The 18,471-nt window shown below is 35.7% G+C and overlaps 1 protein-coding gene across 1 annotated transcript in view; it reads right to left on the bottom strand.

Moving 5' to 3' along the window:
- Positions 1 to 18,471, bottom strand: part of LOC102485309 (mitochondrial inner membrane protease subunit 2) — a 1,014,188-nt gene that overhangs the window by 386,565 nt on the left and 609,152 nt on the right. The gene's annotated exons all lie outside the window — the stretch shown is intronic.

Here is an 18,471-nt window from a genome sequence, read left to right as displayed (position 1 = left end):
AAAAAAAAATTTATAATAAAAAACAAAGTATAAAAAAAAAAAAAGGAGGGAGAAGAGGATAAAGACAGCAGTGAACAATAGAGAGGCAGGATGTTAATGAGAAATAGATATGGTTTATTACCTGTTGATGATGACATGTATAGTATTCTCAACTGAACCGGTCTGGGAAGTATTTCATGATGGGTGAAGTCTTTTTAATAAGCAAAATGAGAAATAGTGATTGATTGTTTAAAAAAATTATAATAATAATTATTGGGAAAAGCATGGAAAAGATATTGAATGATAAAGCAGGGAGATTGATATCTCTGTATTGACTGACATGCATGGCATTCCCTTTTGAAAAAGCAATGGAAGTCAATGTAAAGTTATATGTAATCTAGTGTAATAGAAAGAAGATTATGATGATGATAATAAAATAAAATTAAAAAAAAAAGAAATAATACAAAGTAAGTAATACAGATATATCAGTAATTATTTATTTGAGCCACTGCATGCAACACCTTAAGAAATCTCAAACAAACTAGAATGTGGAATTAATAATGCTATGCTAAGAACAGTGGCATAATGCCAGAAAATTTCAGGAATAAAAATATGAAATTCCTATTCCTAAGATTTTGTGTGCATTGCAAAAACAACTATATGGATCAGTCAGCTTGAATAAGATGTTTTGACATCTTATCTTAACATCTAAAATTAAAACTACATCTTCAATTTGTACAAAAAAAGCCTTGTGTTTTATCTAGGTTAAACTCAGATAAGAATTTATAACAAAGGAGATTAGCTACAAGAATGCATATTTGAACATCTACTTTCCTTGCCTTAAATTTGAAAAAAAAGAAAAAAGTTCAATAATTGATGTCTATTTTGCAATAATGTTAGCTATTTTGAAGATATGTTTATATTTTAACAACTTTTTTAGTAGAAAAAATAAATTGAAGTTTCATGACAACAGCATTCACTTTATCTCAACAGTTAATAACAATTATATATCAATAGAACTTCAAATTATTTTTCTAAATGTATTTGCTTATTTTTAACTTTATTGTGATCACATATCTTTTGGTAATGTTAAAATATATAGGATAGGGGCCAGGTGATGGTGAAGGATTAAAATACAAGACCCTATGAGGCTCGCCAGATGGGAAGGTGCCATATTCATGTCTAGAGACCTCCCTGAGGATATCAGCACATGCACGCCCACGTTTTAGGGCTAGCTGAGGCTAGAGGGAATTGTGGCATCAAGAGATCCTGTTGGAAGTGTGCTCTCTAGCTCTCTAGTTCTCTCACTCATGGAAGAAATTTTAGAAAAGGTCTAGAATAATATAATCTTTCTTAATTCCTTTTTTTTTTTTAAGAGCAATTTTTGCTATAGGGCCTGTGTACTAACCTGAGAGATACAGAGAAAGAAAGTGAGAAATCACCCCCTCCAGAAGAAGATGGCCACAATCTCTTCTCTATTCTCCTGTCAGGATATTGCAAATGCATGCGCATGCACTGGTGTGAGTTTCAAGTTGCCAGATCTGGGACTCAAACTGTAGTAGGCCACATGAGTGTCTAGCGACATAATCATTATATCTGCTGTTCCCCATCTTTCTTCTTTTCAACAGAGATATCTATGTGTGACAATGGGAAAGAGGGAAGGAGGGATATGAATAACACAGTCTCATGTCTCTACACCTAACCACCACAGTATCAATAACTAAAACATCTCAACCCCCATTATGAAAACTGTCTATGTCCTCTTTCTCTCAATGTCCTTATTGCTTACTCCTCATTTATTTTACTCTCAATTTGCCTTTATCATTAATATAGTCCCTTCTTCACCAGGTACATCAGAGCGGTCAAGTTTTCCCTGGTTTTGGCATTTGATGCTGTCAATCTTTCTTAGCTCAAGTCCCAACCACAGATGTCTAGCCAAGGCTTAGGCAGCTTCAATCAAACCCCTGGTATAGGAGGAGCCACCAGGAGAACAGAACTTACAGAAAAAATTCCAGAGAAAGTGCCCATTGAGCAGAAAGAAAAGGCTCCTGACTTTACAAAAAAAAAAAAAAAAAATGATCCCACTCTGAATCATACAAAGGCTTACTTTTCCAAAGTAACAAACCTACTTAACAACACCTTTTGGACAAACTGTTAGTCATCTTGGAAATGAAAGTGACAGGTCTCTTTTAAGGCACTGGGGCTCTAATATGGAGTATCAATCACAGGTAAGTTACAGCTATTCTTAAACTGCCTTTGTTTGCTTTTCTTTCTTTTTTTTCAATTCTAAAGCAGCATCATTATTCTACTATTATTTGATCTCAGGTTATTTCTCAGAAGCAAGAAAAATCTAATAATTTCCTACAAGTACATTATTCTGAAAGGTAACAAGACCATTTTCAGTGCTGCAGAGACACCCTGGGTGTTCATTAAAGTCACCAGGCAGCATGGTGGGACCTGATATTAATGGGATACGGTGTCAGTGGCTCTGTCGAGCAAGAGTGGATACTGACTGCAGACTGTACACGATGATATACACAGGAATCTCGGCATCCTTCACTGAAGTAGCAAGAAGTGGTATAGAAAAAGCAGGGTCCTCAATCACAAGACAATTTAAAAAAAAAAGAAACATTTTTTTCTCTTATTCAAACTAGAAATGTAACTCTAGGTTGTTCGACATTTAGGAGCTAAAAAGTAGAAACACTTCCAATGTAGCTAACACATTTAGCACATTGTATGCACCAGCTACAGTTCTCAGTATTTTGCAGATACTGATTTAATACTCAAACAGCAACCCCACACCCCCCAATATGGAGCATTACTGTTCTCATTTCACAGACAAAGAAGCTGAGCCTCAGAGTTAAATGACTTGCCTAGTATCACACAAACAGTACATGGAAAGCCCCAAATTCTAAGGACATAGTTAGGCTACAGAATCCATTCTCTTAACCAAATAAAATAAAGAGTATCTTTTTTGTTTAATAAGCATGAATATTTTTTATGGACATCCGTTTCACAATGGCATTTTATTTTAATACTACACCTACACATACAATATGTTTCTAATAAACTTCCTCAGTTAATTAAGACAAATTGTCAATTGAGTTAGTGAACATGTTTAAACTAGCTGGGGGTGTAGACAACATCCAAATGACAGAATCCACTGTGACGACCAGTTATTCTATGCTCAGATGCTGTGCAGATAATTCTGTTCCTTCAAAGTAGAGAGATTATTGTCTTTACCCTCTGAGCACCCAGCATAGTGTAAACACACTCAATAAATGTGTTGAATGGAGATAGAAGGTAAATAAATCAACACTACATAAAGGGAATGTCTGGTGGCATAGAGAGCAAAGAACATTAAAGAAAGAAGAGGAGGGGGAAGTAATGGTGACCGAGGAGCTCTTTGCTGCCATTGCTCCACGCTCCCTTACTCTTTGCAAAGCTCCAAGGCCCAGAATTTGCATCCTTGCTGTGCTTGAACAGAGTTCTGGAAGCAGGGCAAGGGGCAGAGAGAGTAAAGAAGGAAGTCAGAAATCAGAGAGGGTCCCGCAGTAGGGAAGCTGCAGTAGCTGAGAGTCACACCCTCATCCTCAGGGGAGCACGGGCAGGAGTGAGGCATCCAGGAAGGGGATGGAGGGGGAGGCAGGCAGCATGGGGGCCTCCACCTACTTTTCAAAGAGCCAAGACGTCAAACTGACAGAAAAAAGGATTGAGCCTCCTCTTACACAAGGTCTTCTGTCTTCCTTTGAAAATGACTTTAGAAAAGAAAAGGCAAGGTTGAAAGGGAACACAAAAGAAACTCAGATTCATGCCTAGAGAGTTAAAACATGTTGTTGGAAGAGCCAGTGTAAATCAGCAGTTAATGATAGCACATGCAGAAAAGACCTGCTACCACAGGGTTTTGGAGCCTAACCCACTGACACTGTTCATTATCCTCAGGAAAAAAATATATATATATATGTATATATATTTATATATGTATATATATATATAGGAAGCAAAGAAATAAATTGAAAGGAAACTCAATGACCTTCTCTAACTTTGCGTTCCTGATTCATAGCTTCACCTTTTTTTCTGCAATACTCTACATGAGAGCCAAAAAGCTACCACTTCCATGAAGCCTTTCCTGATAGCCAGAATGATATGATACTTTCTCTAGAAAGTTCTGAGGTATCACTTGTATGGTCTACTCACTTAGCAACAGACATTTATTTCATGTCTGTCATGTGCCAGGTGTCTTTCTAGACACTAAGAATATAGTAACAAACAAACAAAAAAAGACACAAATTCTTAAATTCAGGGAGCTCATATTCTACTATAGTGTACTATATTATAGTTGTTACACTGTGTATCGTGTATTTTAATCAGCCTCCATGGGACAATAAACTTGTAATAAGCAGCCTTTATATTATTCATTCCTTTAAATTACCATCTTGTCCTTGTCCAGGTAAGGCACTACTTAAAAAAACAAAACAGAAAGTTCAGGGCTAGCAGGTAGAACAGTGGTTAAGGTGGTTGGATCCCATATGGCTGACAGCATAGTTTGAATCCTGGACTGAGTCACTTGAAAAATATACTAGGTATGTGTGCATGCATGCCCAAAATTTCATAAGGAGAAATGGAGGGGAAGGGATTGGTGCATGGCCATCACCCATGGTGTGTAACTTCTCTTTTTCCCTCTCTCTGTCTCTTGTGAGTGCACATACCCTCTAGCAAAACAAGAAAAATAAAAGTTCAGCTCAACTTTTTGAAATCAATAGGAAATCTGCATTTCTACATAATAGTGGAACATGCTACCTCTCATAGACCTTCAGGAGAAAATTTCACCTTTGTATTTGGCAAAAATTCTCATATTTTACCACATATTCTACACATAAAAATCTTGAAACTTGCATAGACTTAGTTAGAGGAAAGTAAGAATTCAATTTCTATTTCTAATGTACTAAATACAGTAGAATAAAAAGTGGGGACAATATTATAAAGCATCCGATTTGCAAAGGGTAATTATTGCAAAAGGTTGACGATGGAGAAGGGAGGAAGAAGTTCTAAAATGAGTGACTGATATAAATAAAATCATTTTCAACAAAATATTTTAAAAGTGTGTCAAGAGACATTTCTTAAATTCCTGCTCATTTTGAAAAACAAATGACAATTGGTATTTTGAAAAAAATCGACAATTTGTAATAGCTAGAACAGATCAAGTACTTCCTCATTTAACTTTAATTTCCTAAATAGTGAGCTGCAGTGAAAGAAAACACAATGTAAGTAATAAATAAGTTGTGGCCACACGGTTGTTACTGTTCATTGTAACAGGGGGTCTACAGCACACTCTTATCTACACCAGGAAACAATGAAAACAACCACTTAAGTTACAGGTAAGTCACTTTTTCAGAGGGAATATAGCAATATCCATGACTGAGACATGTTTTCTCCCTCTTCTCATCTTATTTTCTTTTTTATTTAGCACATAGTTTTTCCATACCCCTCAGAATATTCTATATGAAAGGAGGCAGGGTGCAAATAATATATTTTCTTCATAATTTGATGCCTTGCTCATGATAATCAATCAACATTGCTTAAGTAGAATGGCCTATGCTGACCAAGATGCTACCCTCCAAGTGAACTATAATTGGCTGTGTTCTGCCAAAGTGCTAGCCTGAAGCTGGAATGATTTTCTTAATCTTCTATTTCCTATCTCAGTATAGGTGAGTTGTGGGTTTAAGCTATAAAAATTCCAAAGTATGTAAAGAAAATGCAACTATTTACATCATTGGTAGGAATGTACCTTAGTATAAATGATATAAAAAAAAATGAAGTTTCCTCAAAGAAACAAAAATAGAACTGCCATATGATCCTGTGATCCCACTCTGTCTCACATGTATCCAAAAGAGAGAAAGTCAGTATACCATGGAGATATTTGTACTTGAATGTATAGTTCAGCACTATTTATGATATCCACAGACAATTGGATGAAGATATGGTATATGTATATACACACACACATACAGAAATACTTTCATCCACTAAAAGAGAAGATGAATGCCTGTCACTGAAGGCAACATAAATAAGCCTGGAAGACATTATGTTAAGTGAAATAACCCAGGCACAGGAAAAAAAAAAATAATGGCATGCTCTCACAACTATGTGGAAATGAAAAAAGTTGACCTCAGAGAGAGCAGATAGAGATTATTAGAGACTAGAAAGGGCAGAGAGATGGGAGACTAGAGAGGTTAGGTGTCGGTTGATAGCTACAAAATTAGCTAGATAAGAGGAAGAGTCAGTTCTAGTGTTCTATAGCACAGCAGAGTGATTGTCGTTAACAATAATTTATTGCATATTTCAGGATAGCTATAAAAGTTTGAATGTTCCCCACATATAATGACAAATGTTTGAAATGATAGCTATGCTAATTACTTCCATTTAATCACTGCACATTGTATTCATGAACTGAAAAATCACACCATAGCCCATAAATGTGTATAATTATTATGTGTAAATTTTGAAAATGATACTGAGGAAAAATCAAGAACAAAATAAACTTCCTAGGGAGACTAGAGTGATATGGATCAAGATAGGTTAGGCATAGCAGAAATATGGGTCCCTGGTAGCACAACTTCAGCTGCTAAACGCATCCTTAGAATGAAGTCCTACCATCAACCCAACCAAAGAAACACAATCCAAGCTCAAATCTTTATACCACCATGGGTTTTCCACACACTCAGTGTCACAAGTCAATGTTTACAAGTGTTTTTTTTTAAATCCTGGAGCAAGGTGATGAATAGGATCACCAAGTTGTTGGGAAGGGTCCATTCAAATTCTATTCCATCCCAGATACCCTATTGCCTTAAGAATCTTAGTAAATAGCTGCTATTATTGATGGTAACATGCAATATTCCTTGTGAGTGTTGGGATTAAAAAAAAAATTTTAGAGGGAACTTTAGGTGGAGTGGTGGTGTTGGGCACTCCTATATGGCCGACCATGATTTGAGTCCTGGACCCAGTGGCTTGCTTTCTCATTTTCCCTCTCTCTCTCTCTCTGGTCAAATTAAAAGAAATGAATGAATTAATAAAATTTAATAAATAATTATTTTTAAAAATTTAGAAACACAATGAGTTACCCTCATTAAATTTCTTGTTCTCCTCAAGGATGATCTATACCCTTCAGGACCAAAAATAGAAATAGAGAAGTTACCGATTCATGTCATAACATCAAATTAATGTGTCACTAACTCCATGGACCCTTTCCCCAACCTCCTGTATGACAGACATTAGATAGGCTTAAAAAACATCCTAGAGGTCTGATCAGAAATAAATTTCATTCATTTTTAATGCTGACCTTTCTTTTTCTAATGGGAAAATGTGAAACTGAATGAGAAAGATGGCAAATACACACACGAAGCAGATGCAATTCGTTTCTGAGCTTCATTATGAGCCAGATACAATACAAAATCACCCTTGCGGCTCTGTACCAACTGCTCATGCCGATCATAGGAGAAAATTATACATAATGTAGCAGTGAAACTGTTGACAGGGCTACATGGTCACTGAAGACCCTGCAAATTTGCTGCTGTGGACATAAGGACATGATGTGTGAAGCAGGCCCTGATGAGATTCACATCTCTCTTAACAGTGTCCTCCAGGCAAGTTCTGTTGTTTGCTTAGCATCTGTAGTAATGTAAAAGCTTATTGAAAGTAAGCTTTGGCTTTCACACGTTTTCTGTATCAGCTAAATGCACGTGCACACACAACATAACATCATTTCCTTTTTAAATTGTGTTTAAATATTCAAGTGCTTGTGGTCTTGGTTAACATGCTAAAACAAATCATCTACATCATTGTAGCTTGAAATGCTCATTTGTAAACAAATAAATTGGTAAATTTATTACAAAGAATGAGTTAAGGTTAAGGTCTAGGCTGTAAAGGCTTATGTAACTATTTGAAATCACACATACATTTCTATGGACCAAGAGTCCAAGACTCTCATTAAATTTTCAAGAGGGTAAATGACTCCAGAAAGGTTAAGAAAAAAATAATTTAGAGAGGTAAGTGAATAGCCCAGAATATATTAAACTGTAATCTTTTGACATTAGTAGGAGAAAGCGTAATCCATCAGTAATGAGTAGATTGCCACATTAAACATATAAATGAATAATCCAAAATATTGGCCATGTGATTTCTTTTTTAAAAAAAGATTTTTTTTAACTTTACTTATTTATTTATTTATTCTAATTTGACTAGAGAGAGACAGAGCAAGAGATAAAAAGAGAGGAATTGCTGTGTGGCCATCCTCTAGAGGGTTATTTCTCACTTTCCCTCTCTCTCTCTCTGTCTCCCTCCAGGGAGCTCACATGCTCTGTGGCAAAAACCAAACCACATCAAACCAAGCAAAACACAAAAACTCAGCATAATTACTTTGAGATTCATTCATGTTATAGCATGTTTCAATAGTTCATTCCTTTTCATTGTTGAGTAGTAGTTCATGACATGGCTACAGCAACATTTTTTCATCCATTCACCTGTTGAAAGCATTTGCGTTCTTCCAGTTTGGGACTATTACATACCGAATTCTGCTATGAAAATCTGTGAACATCTTTGTTTGGGCATAGGCTTCATTTCTCTTGAGCAAACATTTACTTATGGAACAGCTGGATCGTACACTAAGTGTATGTTTACCTTTTAAAGAAATTTCTAAACTGTTTTCCAAAGTGGCTATATCATTTTACCTCGCTACCATGAGCATATAACACTTACAGAGTTTAAACAGATCGAATACAATTATGTTAACTTTTAAAATTTCCCTGTCTCCAAATTTAACAGTTTTGAGTTAGTTTCATTGATAATCTCCTATTTATGGGTCATATTTTATTATTTCTGTTTCCTTTTTTCTTTTTTGCATTCATGGATGATAGATGCCATAGATTTTTACTTTTTTGGGTGTTGAATATTTTTGTATTTCTACACGAAACAGTTTAAGAATCAAAATAGTTTGATTCTTCCAGTTCTGTCTTTAAGATTTCTTAGGTAGGTCTGGTGCAGTATCCAATCTGGGCTAATTAGTCCCCACTCTTAAAGGTAAAATTTCCCTGAATCTTGAGTACTTGTGAATGTGAAGTTTTCTAGTCTGGCCAATCTCCAACCTTGAGTCATCACGGGACACTGAAGGTTAAGAAAAAAATAATTTAGAGAGGTAAGTGAATAGCCCAGAATATATTAAACTGTAATCTTTTGACATTAGTAGGAGAAAGCGTAATCCATCAGTAATGAGTAGATTGCCACATTAAACATATAAATGAATAATCCAAAATATTGGCCATGTGATTTCTTTTTTAAAAAAAGATTTTTTTTAACTTTACTTATTTATTTATTTATTCTAATTTGACTAGAGAGAGACAGAGCAAGAGATAAAAAGAGAGGAATTGCTGTGTGGCCATCCTCTAGAGGGTTATTTCTCACTTTCCCTCTCTCTCTCTCTGTCTCCCTCCAGGGAGCTCACATGCTCTGTGGCAAAAACCAAACCACATCAAACCAAGCAAAACACAAAAACTCAGCATAATTACTTTGAGATTCATTCATGTTATAGCATGTTTCAATAGTTCATTCCTTTTCATTGTTGAGTAGTAGTTCATGACATGGCTACAGCAACATTTTTTCATCCATTCACCTGTTGAAAGCATTTGCGTTCTTCCAGTTTGGGACTATTACATACCGAATTCTGCTATGAAAATCTGTGAACATCTTTGTTTGGGCATAGGCTTCATTTCTCTTGAGCAAACATTTACTTATGGAACAGCTGGATCGTACACTAAGTGTATGTTTACCTTTTAAAGAAATTTCTAAACTGTTTTCCAAAGTGGCTATATCATTTTACCTCGCTACCATGAGCATATAACACTTACAGAGTTTAAACAGATCGAATACAATTATGTTAACTTTTAAAATTTCCCTGTCTCCAAATTTAACAGTTTTGAGTTAGTTTCATTGATAATCTCCTATTTATGGGTCATATTTTATTATTTCTGTTTCCTTTTTTCTTTTTTGCATTCATGGATGATAGATGCCATAGATTTTTACTTTTTTGGGTGTTGAATATTTTTGTATTTCTACACGAAACAGTTTAAGAATCAAAATAGTTTGATTCTTCCAGTTCTGTCTTTAAGATTTCTTAGGTAGGTCTGGTGCAGTATCCAATCTGGGCTAATTAGTCCCCACTCTTAAAGGTAAAATTTCCCTGAATCTTGAGTACTTGTGAATGTGAAGTTTTCTAGTCTGGCCAATCTCCAACCTTGAGTCATCACGGGACACTGGAATCTCTAGCCCTTTCAGAGGTCTTTCTTCCCTGCCGCAGTTTTCCTCATATGCATCAGCTGATCAGTATTTAACTGAGGACATGAGTGAATAGACCTCCAGTGATTCTGTCTGGGCAGCTCGCTACTCTCTCCCACTTGATCCTGTGAACTCCAAATGCCCTAGTCTCCCCAGAGTCTCAGCTCCACCTACTCAACCCAGGTAATCCTGTGAGCCCTGCTTGGGTCCATCCAGCCTATGCTATACCCTGGAAATAACCTAGAATGACTGGAAGACTCACCTTTTTTTCCCTATTTCCAATGGAGCATTGTTTTAAATTGCCTGACAGCCAGTGCTGTGTTTCATATATACCACCCCCCCCCATACCCTTTTTTTTTCTTCTAGGGAAGGTAAATTCAGACTCTCTTACTCCTCCCTGGTCTTTACTTTGTTAATAACTGCTACATAACTAGAAATCCCCTTTATTCTTTAATAAATATTAAATAACTAGAATACATAGCACACAAACAACGTAAGCACTATTTACCTGTGGAGACATAAAATGGAAAACAGAAAGATACCCCTGACCTTAACTTGCTTTTTTAAAATTATCTTTCAAATTTTCCTTCATCATCTCAGGGTGAATGGTTGGTTTCTGAAACATGGAAAATGACTATTGAAGAGGCTTAATTAAGGAAGTACTGACATTAGAATATTTTAGGGGCTGAACTAATGAATTTCAATTACCAATAAATACCTCTTATGAAATCAATAGATTCTCCAAATAAGAATGGAGATAGTTCTGAAACCGCAGTATGCGGACTTCCTGGTTCATCTATCCCTTTAGCTCCTCCTTTACCCATTTCCATCCTCTGCCATGTCACTCTGAAAAGTCCACTTCTAAAAGTACTACTTCTTGACTGTGAACAAGCCATTTATGAACTCTGAACAAACTACTTGCCAGAAACTCAGATGCCTACAGGTACAAGGCAGGTGATATAAACAAGCAGATCAGCACTTAATCTCTCTAAGATTCAATTTCATTATCTATACAATGTAGTTAGCAATGTTATAAACTTTTAAAGGGTTACTGTGAAGAACAAATGAGAAAATGTTTTACTATAATAAATCCTACAGTGTTAGGTCAATATTACCTATTTTTATCATTAAAAATTATAAATTTTCATCAAATCCCCTATTAGTTATGGTATGGGATAGAAAATAGCATTGTGTTGCCCCAGGTTGCATTGCCCCAAACATGTTTTCTTTTTTTTTTTTTTTCTTAAGATATTTTTGTTCTATGACTTGTGTGCTTGCCAGAGAGACAGAAAGTGAGAAATCCCTCCCAGGGGATGGCCACAATGCAATCACTTCTTCTCCATTCTCTTCCTGGGATTTTGGGCATACACACACCCATCTGTTGTGTGAATTTCAAGTCACTGGGTTCAAAACTCAAACCACAGTCAAGCAAGCACATGGTGGTAGTCCAGCACCTTAACCACTAAGCTACCTGCTGGCCCCACCCCAAACATGTTCTTTGATTTACATTTGAATGGTTGGTAGTGTGATTTTTTTTTTTTCCTCTCTAGATTTTCTACCCATGTAAAAGCTGGTATGATAATAATAGTGTCTCACCCATAGGAACAGGGCCAAGAATATAAGCTAAGTAGACCTGTAGGTGGGTAGCAAAACTAAACTTAGTAAAGAAAATGCATTTTATTCATGAAGAAGCAGTCTTACTTTATAAAGACCTTCTTATTTAAAACATAAGTGTCATAATTTTTATAATGCTAGTGATCCTGTGTCATGCTCCCGGGGATATCAGAAAGAATGCTAAGTGGGAGGGGTGTACTGCTATACAATGGTTGTGAAAGACACAGGAGACAGACCAACAAGAAGACAACACTTGACAGTCTAGTAGCCAGAAAAAAAAAAAAAAAAAAAAACATATAACTACAAGTTGAAATAAAGTATAATAATTGAGACATGGAGGCAATATTTAGGTATTACATTATAGAGCAGCATAGTATCCAAAACCATGATCTGAACATATAAAGAAAAACTTGTCCAATATTTTCTGTTGGAAAAATTTTCATCTGAGAGAGGTGTGCTTAGATGTTTAACTTTTTTAAAGATGTTCTTTTTAAGTTTTTTGCCATGGGGCACGTGGGCTCCCTAAGAGTGACAAAAAGAGGAAAAGTGAAAAATCTCCCCCCAGGGAGGATGGCCACACAGCAATCCCTTCTCCTCCATTCTCCTCTCAGGATGTTTTAGGCACTCATGCACAGTGTTATTTTCAAGGTGCCAGGCCTGGGACCAGGGCCTCGGGTTCCACGCTACTTCCTGCCCCTGAGTGATTAACTCTTAATCATCTAGAAAAGGCAGAGAATCATGAACTCCCTGAAAATAGGAACTAAATAAAATTGTAAAGTAGTTTCCATTTAACCATGTACTCTACTGTACAGCTCTAATTACCTGACAATACTCTCCAGGAGCAAAGCGAGTTTCCTGCTTACTATGGTACACCCAGAATTCAGCCCAGAACTTAGGCCTACTTGGGCATAATTTTTATTAAAGGAGTACATAGCGACCAGAACATAGTATAATGGTTATGTTGCTGGACTCCCACGTAGTCCACCAGTTTGAGTTCCAGACCCAGCAGCTTAAAACTCGCTCCAGGCACATGTGCATGCATACCCCAAATCCCCAGGAGAATGAGGAAGAAGGGATTGTGATGTGGCCATCACCCATGGGCGGGGGTGATTTTTCGCTTTCTCTCTGTCTCTTAGGCGAGCTATGTGCTCTCTGACAAAAATCTCTCTATCTCTAAAAAAAAAAAAGGACTAAATGAATGTGCAACTAGACAGCACAATAACAAATCTCATCTCAACTAAATCAGTTTTAAATAATTTTAATAAATGAAATTTGGGATTCAAGTGCCTTTTGCTCAGAGTCCTGAAAGTTTAAACATTTCATGATTTGTAAAAGGCATATAACGAGTCTCTTAGTATTTAACATTAAATGTTCTTGCCAACCTTACTTTTTTTTTTTTTTTTGCTAATATTTTCTCTTCAAACCCACAAAGTAGAAAAAAATGTGAAAACAGGAAAACATTGTTCTCATACCATGGTTACCAAAGTCTCAAATGGATCAATTTAAAGAAATAAAATAAAATTCAATAAAACTAAGTCTATCCCAGCTAGAGTGATCATGCAATTTTACCTGAAGCAAATAATTTAAATTCCTATTCCAAGTAGTTAGAAGTTAATGATATCTTTTTGCTCCCTATAAAACCTGGCAGCTCTGTCTAAGATGGTGTGTCACAGAAATATTTCACCATTTAATCCTTAAAACAAAGTTTCCCTTTTCTTCTCCTTATTGCAAAAGAGAGTGATGTTGACAGAAGGATCAAACTGTTTGCCCTCCAATGCCATTATGAATGTATAACAAAGAGGAGAAAATGTGCAGCTTAGATTAGATTACTGGTCTGCTAGCAGCCTCTCTCTGTGCCAATTACAGAGGCCTTTCATTTACATATAAATAGGTTGGAAATTCCAACACCAGTGTACTTGAAAACACTGAATCAAGTAGTTCAGAAAAACGTGGATTAAGTGCATTTCAATTTAATTTTAAAGTGTTTACAACAAGCATGCATTCAAGTAAATAAAAGAAATAGAATCAATTTTTTATTACAGAAAGCAACATCTTTTTTAAATTATTGAAATTATCCCCACACTGCTCTTAAATCCTTTAGTCACGATTTCTTTTAGCATGCTATTAGTTTTTGCTGACCAAAAAAAAAAAAGAGAGAGAGAGAGAGAAGGGAGACTTAAGTATTTGTATAGAGCCCTGGTGTGATGTTTGCAGTATACAGTACTGGTTTTTATTTCCTCTTAGGTTTTTTTCTTTGTATGTCAGAAATGGCACTTGAGCTAGCTAGGGGCCTTATAAAGACAACAACAAAAGAAAGTACACTTCCCCCAAACAACTTGCTTTTATCTTTCTGGATAATTTAGTTTAATTTTTCGGTCCTTCTTCTGTTCTCTCTCACTGAAAGACATTTTGTAATGAGTATAACTGCATTAATGGTCTCTAAGCACTAACTCACCACAGATTAACCATCCTATTTATTGAGCTATTGCTTACAAAGAGCCATGTCAACTTCCACTGTAGTTTCACAACTAGATTTGATAGGTACTAAAAACAGACAATTTTGTATGATAGAAAACAAGAAGCAAGTGACCAGTAAGTGCTGGGTTCTGTTTTGCTGAGTTCACCTGAGGCTCTAGATACACACACAGCAGGGAGGGGGCATAGAGGGGAAGGAGAAAAAGGAAAAAAAAAAAACAAAAAACAAGGTTAGTTTTGCACACTGCTCATGCATTGAAATAATATTGGTGGTATTTTTATTTACAAAATATATCACAACTATTTGGGTTTTCCTTCCTAAATATCTTAAAATAATTAGTTCACTGAATTGTGCAGATAAAATGGCACAAGCTAAAATGATTAAAACAACTTCTCCTAATAATGGTGGTGAGAGAGAAAGAGCTACCAATTTTCTGTGAATGAAGCTATCGAACATTCTCTGTAACTGGGCTGACTGAAGGCATCTAATGGAAATTCTTGGTCTGGGAGAGATTCTCAACAGTGCACCAGATAGAAAAACCACTGGTATATAAATAGAACTGAAATACTTGAAAACCATGGTAAGTTTTACCTTCAATTGTTAAACCGTAGACATTACTGAGACTCTGCCATGTGCAGTGAAGTTGAATACTGATTTTCTGTGCATTATGTAGATTTTAGATCCAAATCCTGATGTACCTACAAAAAGTCCTAACTTCATAGTTCACAGGACAGAACCATCTAGGAATAGGAAGAAATCTAAATTCATGGGGTAAGGCAGTATTACTATTTTAAATCACAATAATTTAACAACTTATTGTGATTTAAAGTTAAACAGTTTAACAATTTTTCCAGAAATTGGAGCAATTATTTCTTAAAAATAAAAACTAACTGAAACAGATACTTGGCAAAAAGATTTGAATACAGGGGGTGAAAATAAGTCATCTACTTTAGAGAATAAATTTGTACAACTTTGAAGATTCATATGCTTAATTAAAAGTTTAAAAATTCAAAAATAAAAGAGAGACATAAATTTCCAAAAAAGAATAATAGTGTAACAGCTGTTGATTAACTTTCTTATTTTTTTCTTTTGACAGACATCTGAACAACCCTGAGGGACAAAACTAATCTTCATTAATGTTTGCAAATAAGTCACAAATTCAGTAATAAAAATGAAATTCATTTTTATAACTTTAGCTAAAGCTTGGTAAAATGAACTTGACATTGTTAAATCTAGTAAACTTGATAGCTCTGTCCTTTTTTGTGTGTTTTTACTAGATTGAGCAAAGAGTGAACACAACATTGGTGATGAACTGCAAATATATTGTCTGACATGTATCTTTTTCCTTGACACATCTTCCTTATAACATCCTCTCTCTTCCTCTCTTCTTGGTCCATATATTGTACAATCAGCGTAGAGAAATCTCCATGTCTGCCATTATTTTTGAATATACTTAATAGTAATTTTTAGAATAACAGCAAAAGGCTACAATAAATTTTTTATCCAATGGAAACGATAGGCAATTTACTTGTATTGATGATGGTATGACTTGGTGTGAAACCACTTACTAATATAAGTATACCATAAAAAAAGTATTCTGGAAACATAAATAAACTACATTGTATTTTAATGTAGGCCTCACTATTTGAAAGTCATTTCCCTAATAAGTACTAGATTCTGCTAACATACTAAGCTTTTAGTTAATATTTCAGATTGTCTTTTTCTTTGCTCTCTCTTTTCTCTCTTAATTTCACAATATATTACTAAGGAAAAGTCTATATATTAAAAAAAGAATTAATGAAATACATCTGCCATTTACAATGGTAAGAGTTTGGCATAAGGAAAAAAAAAAAATCCTGTGAGTATGACTGTGAAAATTAAGTTATAAAATAAGATTCTCTTCAAAAGTCATTTGAATCTGAACATTCCTCTTTAGAAAATATGAGAAATGCTTAATAGATTAGGATATAAAGTACATCAAATAAAATTACCTATTTTGTTTTTACAAATGATATGTACTGGTCATCTGAGGGAAAAAACCTCTACGTCTAAAAGATATTGGAAGGGCTAGCTAGTGATATGGGAGTTAAGGATGCTGGATCCCATTGTGCAGTGTGAGTCCTGAACCCTGTTGCATGAGAAACACACCAAGTGTATGTGTGTGCATGCCCAAAATCACAAGAGAATGAAGCAGAAGGGATTATGGTGTGGCCATCCCCCCTAAGGGGTGATTTCTCACTTTTACTCTCTTCTCTCTCTGTTTCTGATGAGCACATGTGCCCTATAGCCAAAAAGAAAGAAAGAAAGAAAGAAAGAAAGAAAGAAAGAAAGAAAGAAAGAAAGAAAGAAAGAAAGAAAGAAAGAAAGAAAGAAAGAAAAGCAAGCAAGCAAGCAAGCGGAGAAACCATCTGGGCACAGTTATTGTAAAGGGAACAAATACGATTCCTCTAAACTGTTACAGTTGATCAGCTGTCAGATGAAACAGTCCCTCATTATAGGAGTTCTCAACAGATCTGAAACTCATGGACACTGATGCAATTTCCATAAACCAGTGGCATAACCTAGGCACAAGAGAGGGTTTAACAACTTCTGTGGGACATAGTTCAAAGAAGGTCAAGCGGAGAATTACATCAGGGCAAGATCTGGTTTCAGCTCACTGCTTGCTGGGAGCCAACAGAGAGGCGAGCAACCAATGTCTTTGCATTTTTCAAAGTGTTCTTCTGAGCAGTGGGATCCTCTAGGGAAATACTCCCTTCATTTCAGAGGTGAAAAAATTGAAACATAAAGAGGTCAAGTGACATTTTTAGATTAAAAAAAAATTGTAAGCAGCTAAAGAGATATAGATACTTGTGTCTCTGCATCAGACGGCTCTGGCCAACCAGGAATAAACTTCTTTCAAAGACTTATTTTATCCTAAGATGCAAAGGTTTTAATTGAAGTCACCTAGATTCAGCAGAAAACTACTGGGTCACTGGGAAAGTCATGACACAGTTTTGCATAGAAAATCAGAGAAAAATACATTGAGACTTTCCCAACAACCTAACAGATATCTTAAGTTACACTGTCAATGTTTAGTCCACTAGTAATAACAGTCAAATGCCTCTTACTCTTCTGCCAGGAATCTTAAAAGTTATATAAATTTAAGACTACCATGCTAGAAGAAAAATGACTGTTATACTTAGAAAATAAGATAGTAGGGTATTTCAAGTTATTGCTATTACTTTCCGCATCAGCTATAATTTTATCCACTTTGACCCAGCAACACATTTCTGAATCTACTGAAGGAGTGAACCTAATTTTTAAGAAAATCATTGTAAGCCAAAGAGAATAGCTTTTAAAACTATTGCCAGGATAAGTGGTTTCTGGCAGAATTCCAGTCATGCTTCATGGGCAATGTAGAGGAACAAAAAGGCAGTCATTCTAATGAGACAGTGACAGAGACACAAGTCCCAAACCCAGTATGCCAGAACGCTCCTTTTCCCAAATTCCTCATTCCTACCAGAAAGCCAGACTCCAGCTCATTGCTCATTACTGCAAAAGTAGTCCTGGATTCTGTCCCAAGTAGGATTCATCCTCAAGTCCAAAACAGCAGTAAAAAGTAGAATTCAAGATTAAGGGACCAGCAGATGGTGTAGTAGTTACATTGCTGGACTCCTGCATAGTAGCCGATGGTTTGAGTCATGGACTTAGCAGCTTAAAACTCAACGCGGGGCATGTGTGTGTGCATACCCAAAATTTCGGAGAGGAGAATGGAGGAGAAGGGATTGCCTCCTGGCCATGTCTCCAGGGTGTGATTTCTTGATTTCTGTCTTTCTGTCTCTGTATCTCCAGTGACAAAACACACCCTATAGAAAAAAAAAATCTCTCTAAAAAAATTTTTAGGTTGAATCTATGTTTCTAATGACTAATGGAAAATTTGACATTTGTGGCAACTGCTTTCAAAACATCAGTCACTTTCTACACTTTTCTCATCATCTAAAATGAAGAAAAGTGAAAAAAGACCTGTAAAGAATATTCAAAATTAATAGCACTTTAAAAAACTCTTTTCTTTCATTGGACAAAACTTTTCTTTCCCT

This window comes from Tupaia chinensis, unplaced genomic scaffold (genome assembly GCF_000334495.1).
Source record: "Tupaia chinensis unplaced genomic scaffold, TupChi_1.0 Scaffold000262_1, whole genome shotgun sequence".
Taxonomy (NCBI): Eukaryota; Metazoa; Chordata; class Mammalia; order Scandentia; family Tupaiidae; genus Tupaia; species Tupaia belangeri.
The sequence above is the reverse complement of the archived record's forward strand: the minus strand, read 5'-3'. Positions and strand labels throughout refer to the sequence as shown.